A 6000-nucleotide genomic window follows, 5' to 3' on the forward strand; every position below is an offset into this window, starting at 1 on the left:
AATGCTCTGGGATTAATATTTAATATTCGAGTTTTAACTCCACTATTTATGGGATACTTTACTGCAATACTTTGATTGGGTTTCTAGCCATTGAGAATTGTGAAAGTAATGTAGACAAACACAATGGGAAATCCCCAGCTCTGGCTGGCAAAGATTCCCCATGATAGCAACCCAATGCCAGCAAATGTTGCTAGATAAATAAAAACAAATTTGGTATGCCAATATATTTATCGTTTTATGATGAGTAAAATTTTTTCTTTGAGTTTACGGCTTTTATGTAATGCATAAATCTTCGAAGTGCGAGGCTCTTCGGACAGCGAGGCCGTAGGCAGTGGCCCACATCACCCACGCCTTATGCCGCCTCTGCACTTAATGAGCATTTTGCCATTTACCAAGCAAAGTATGCTTACACTCTCAAACACTATCTATAAGTCAATCAGATTGCTTGGTTATTAGAGAATTGAGATTATATGAGAAAAGTTGATATGAAGTAACAACAATCTTATTTCCTATTTAACTATTAATTATATTTTTATAACTGATATTTATTTCAAATGTTTCTCTTTTCATTCTAAAATGCAATTTGAAATCTAATACACTATACAAGTTAATTGTATCTATATAATTATTGATTTTTTTCTTTGAACTTTTTTCTTTAACTGTACTATTCATTTATTCATATTATCATCCATTACAGATTATGTTGAAATTATTGAACTGTCTAAAAGTATTGTTTTAGTCAATATAAATGTGGTAGTCAACATACTATTGAATGCCATTTTTACTAGGCTGTAACACAATAGCTTGATGTACTATGAGTGAGTGCTTATGTGAGTTAATTGTTCAAGAATTCAGATGCCAACTTTCTGAGTGATCATGTGACTACTCAGATATGGAGTGCTCAGTTTCCAAATATGCCTCATATTGTCAACATAAGTATGCAAATGGCATAAGATAAAAAAATTTTATCTTGACAGATTCAAGAATGTTAATGCTTTGTTTATTTCATGTGAAAAGCCTGATGTATTACAGGTTTATTTCTAATGGTAGTGCTGTTAATGAATGATGCATTGAAATTCTCAGTTGCATTCATAATGCAGTAAGACAGCCTCATCTCAAACAAGCAAAAATCATCCATCATGATATTGTCTCTAGTGCATTTCACTTTCCTAGTTAATGAATATCTGGAAAGACATCAGATATTTGTGCATCTATAGTTTCCTTACTCATGAGATCTAACGCCTCAAACTTTCACATTTTCATCAGAATGAAATCTCTGCTGAAGAGTCATAGATTCAAATTAGCAGAAGAGATGAAAAGTGCTGCAACAATTGCACTCAATGAAGCAAATATAAAATGGAATGTTTTAATAAGTGGTATGAATGTTGATAAAAATTTGTAGCTGCAGAAGATGTTTATTTTGGAAGTGGTAGTCTGTAAATATTTGCACTATTAATATAATGAAAGTTATATTAAAATTTTGGTTTATTTTTGCTCTGCTATATTCTTTTGTTGTATTATTGTCTTTTCTTCTATTTTTATTTTCCAATCAAAATTTTGTTAGGATATTTTTTTTGCTATTGATTGATTTTAATTACAACTTTTCTTAGAAATAGACAATGCCATGTACTTTACGAAGCTTTAATAATTGTAATTTAGTATGTAATTAATTAATTAGAAATGGCTAGAAAAATGATTGGCCTGAAGTCACAACCTGACAAACTAGTCTTAATATTTAATTAATTAGCTAGGCTGATTTTTTCTCTATATATTTCTGAATGATTTAATTGATGAGAGTAATTTTTAATTATTAAAATTTACATGATATAGTAAAACTGGTAATCTTTAGGTAAAATTAATTAATAATTGTTTAAATTTCTAACAGAATAATAGCCAAAAAAAATCTATGAATGCTGTAATTTGAACTGTAATTCATTTCAGTAAAACATTTAAACATTTACCAGCAAAATTATTTAATTATCAAACATTTTCAGCTATCCAAGCAGTCATCTTTAGGATACAACGAAATAGAATAGAATATAGAATGGAATTCACAGGATTTGAATAACTTAAATTAGGACAAGATTTTATTTATCTTTATTTTATAAATTTTATTTTTATATCTGTTATATAATTTATTACAATCTTTTCAGAGATTAAATATAGAATTTAGGTTAATTCAAGTTCTGTGTATTACATTTTATATTCTGTTCCATTTGGTTCATATCCTACAGATGGCCAAAAATGTTTGCTAATTAAATATTTTTTTTATGGTAAAGTTTAAGCACATTGTAGTAAAATATCAGTTTATCAAATATATTTAATTCATTTGTAGCTATAAGAAGAGTGTTAATTCAGCTTTTAATTGATATAATTGTACTGTACAGTACATATTAACTAATATGAACAGTTACTTTATTAATGATATTCAAATATAAAAACATTCAAAACTGCTTTTGTATTATAATTTGATAATTACTTTTTTTTATGAAGTAATTATTCGATCATAACCTGTGGCTATATTTTGTTTCAGACCACTAAAAAATTTATTATACAACTCATATTATGAATGTCAATGATGAACATTAATTAAATTATGTATCCTATCAAATTTCCTATGCTATAAAATGAGGCTTGTGCAAAATCAATTGAAAATTCTTAATATAAAATGTTAGAATAATTCATTTATGATTAATGGTTCATTTTCATTAATAATAAATATCATCTATTATGTCATATCTTGTAAATTAATTACCATTATTTTTCTTGTATAGAATTCCTACCAATGGAGCCATCGACTTGATAAGTGTTTTTAAATACTAATTTGAAGTTGGTCTTGGATTACACAAACAACGGGCACCATTTTTATTACTTCATATATTTGTAAGAAAATATATTTTAATATATCCATTTGGATGAATTTTTTTGGATTGTTTTTTGTTTTTTTAATCACAGCATTTTTTAAAATGTGTATCAAAATTTTCCCTTATAAAAGGGGGTTAATTATAGTTGAATGACTGTAATTTAATGTCATTTCAGTGAAAGTGTACTGATGCATCTTCTAATGAGGTATATAAGTTGAAATGTAGTAAGTTCATTTTATCCTATTTAAACCAATAATCTTGCCCTAAAATCAGCATAATATTGTATTTGCTTATTTGCTTTTTTTTGTCATATTTTTGTATAATAATGGATTATGAATAATTTCACAAAACTTATCATACTAACTACTTTTTTATTAATATCATTTATATTGATTTACAATGAATTTATAAATCAATAAAGAAATGATTCATAAATTTTTATTATATTTTTTGTAATTATTTTGAAAATACATAGCACAAAATGTAAGTAGTGAATATAGTCAAAATTAGTTATTTTGAATGATACTAATTAAAAAATTATTTGAAATGAAGTCACAATTTTAAAAAGTAATTAAAGGTAAGTGAAGAATGAATTTAATAAAAGGTAAGAATGAAAATTGCAAAATGTATGAAGTCTAATTCTAGTTTTTGAGTTTTGTATATATTTCTATGTGTAAATGAAGCAGCTGCAATAAAATTTTGAAAAACATTGGATTTTTGAGATTGAATACAGCGAATTTGCCATTTTTCTATTGGTGAGAGATTATAATTTATACAGGTGATGTGATTTTCTTCAAATTTTATGGTGAATTTATTGTGAAGATTTATCGTACTACAGATGCATTGGAAGCAATACACTCAGGAACCTGAAATTTGTGACTCACACTTCATAATGTCCATAATATTTTAAGATTCAAAACTGTAATTAATTTCATTTTTGAATTTGAATATTTTCATATTGAATTTTTGTAGTTGTAATATTATTGCAATAAAATTTCAAATGGTTTCAAACATATTGTTAATTTTGGGTTTCTGTATGTATTAATAAATCTGTGTAAAATGTTTTTAAGTATTTCGATCTCAACTGATATATCATATATCAAAAATTACTAATTATAATAATTCATTTTTTATAGTATANTTATTTTTTAAAATGAAATTTTGGTACTAATTATGTGTAATATGTAAAATTAAGTGAAATTTTATCTTAGTAGTGAAATCTTTCTTATTGCTTTAACATTTCCATTTGCTTTCATGTCTTTGTTTCTGAGACTGACCATAATTTCTTGATATCAAAGTGGATGGGGACTGCAGCTGATTAAAATTTCATCAAAAAATTATTATGGACATTATTAATAATTTGTTAGTAAATTGTTAGTGATACTGATCTGGTGGCATAAAAAAAGAATATGTAAATTTATGTAAAAAATTTAGTTTTGGAATTATGAAAAAGTGATATTTTTTTTAATAATATGACATTGAATTTAATAGTTAGGTTGATGTAGAAGGTTTCCTAGTCATATGAAGCATATTTTTCAGATGAACTTAAAATAAGTTCTGGTCACTCATAATTTTATTATAAAACTTATAACTTTGTAAGTCACACTTTTGCTTTATAATTAGAATTGCTTTTATGGCTTCAGTATTTAATTTCAATTTCTGTTTTTAACCACAAAGAATTCAAAATATTCTTTCTACTGAAATTGTAGTTTCTGAAAAATGACAACTAATTTTATCAAATTATTAAAATCTTGGAAGTTGAGATCCTTTTCATGCAGTCCATTAAATATTTTGACCATTCTGTCAACTAAACTGGTTTTTTTTAATTCAGTTTCTTCAAGGTTTAATTATTATTGTGTTTATTAGCTATTGATCAAATTTTTTTTTTTGATTCTGATGAAACCGTGTTGTAGTTTACATTGCTTTATACAGACACACTATGGTGACTTTTTTCAAAACACTTGGCAGATTAAGAGATAATAATAAAGAGATGAATAATCTGCCAAGTGTTTTGAAAAAAAGTCACCATAGTGTGTGTGTATAAAATATTGATCAGATTGTCAAATTTTATTTACTGTTAGTATAATATGTTCTGTAAATTTGTTGAAACTCTTCTGTAAGATGTGTTATGTCATTATTCATTAGTATCCATTCAAATTTATGACTGTTGTCAACACAGAATAAATGTTTTCAAATAAATTATGATTTTTTAAATATAGTATAATGGCTGTCCGGAAAAAATCCACAGAAGTTTGTGCAATGTATTTTTTAATTTGCAAAAAGAAAACTCTATAAACTAAATAGTCAGTTGAAAGGTGACAGAAAAGTTTACATTATCTTATTTTTGTAATTCCACAAGTTCCCATTGTTGAATGGGGGTTGATTTGCCTCCAGATGTGTAGTGCAAGTTTCCATATCAGACTTTATTTTTCATATGGCATTTTATGTATTATCTGACCTTGTTTTTTTACTTCCACCCCTTTCCATAAATGGCTGCCTTGAGAATTTCCTAAAATACCTGATTAGCTCATTACTCAACCTGATTACTTCTGGAAAATTTGCAAGATTATCCTCCTCTTTGACAAAGGTAATGGTTTTATGTTGCAGGTAATACAGTATGGTTTTGGCATAGTGGGAACCTGTTTATTCTAACTAGAAGACTTAGTCTGCTTGAAAATAGTTATTTCAAATTATGGAATCAGGCAATGTTCTATACATTCATTTAAATATTACTGGGCAGTGATAGCAAAATTTGGTTTTCTGGTTAGGGTTTCATTCAATCTTTTCTGTTCCATTGCAATCCAAATCAAAACTTTGTTAAACTTAAAAAAACTTATATTTATACTTATGCCTTAACTATTAATATTTTATTAAATCAAAACTTTGTTATTGGGTTTCTTTCTTGTCATCAAATTATTATTATTATTGTATACAGCTTCATCTAATATTAAAATTTTAAAGTTCAATAAGATTTATATGATTTATAGTCTACAAGGTTTGAATACATATTGTAATTCAGTCAAATAAACAGATCTATCACAAAAAAATTACTTAGTTACTGTGATTAATGAACAGGCTTATTGTACTGTACACCCAGCCTACTTAACTTAACCAAAATGTATTTTGGCCTTACTGC

General features: G+C 26.3%; 1 long non-coding RNA gene across 1 annotated transcript in view; it reads left to right on the plus strand.

Moving 5' to 3' along the window:
- The window catches only part of LOC111623306, a 28743-nt gene extending 24921 nt beyond the window's left edge, over positions 1–3822 (plus strand). The window contains exons 3-4 of the long non-coding RNA XR_002756419.1: positions 2775–2883; positions 3040–3822. This is a non-coding gene — a long non-coding RNA (uncharacterized LOC111623306). The remainder of the gene's footprint in view (positions 1–2774; positions 2884–3039) is intronic.
- Positions 3823–6000: the final 2178 nt, after the last annotated feature.

Source organism: Centruroides sculpturatus, unplaced genomic scaffold (assembly GCF_000671375.1).
Source record: "Centruroides sculpturatus isolate CEXI.00-Female unplaced genomic scaffold, Cexi_2.0 scaffold123, whole genome shotgun sequence".
Lineage (NCBI taxonomy): Eukaryota > Metazoa > Arthropoda > Arachnida > Scorpiones > Buthidae > Centruroides > Centruroides sculpturatus.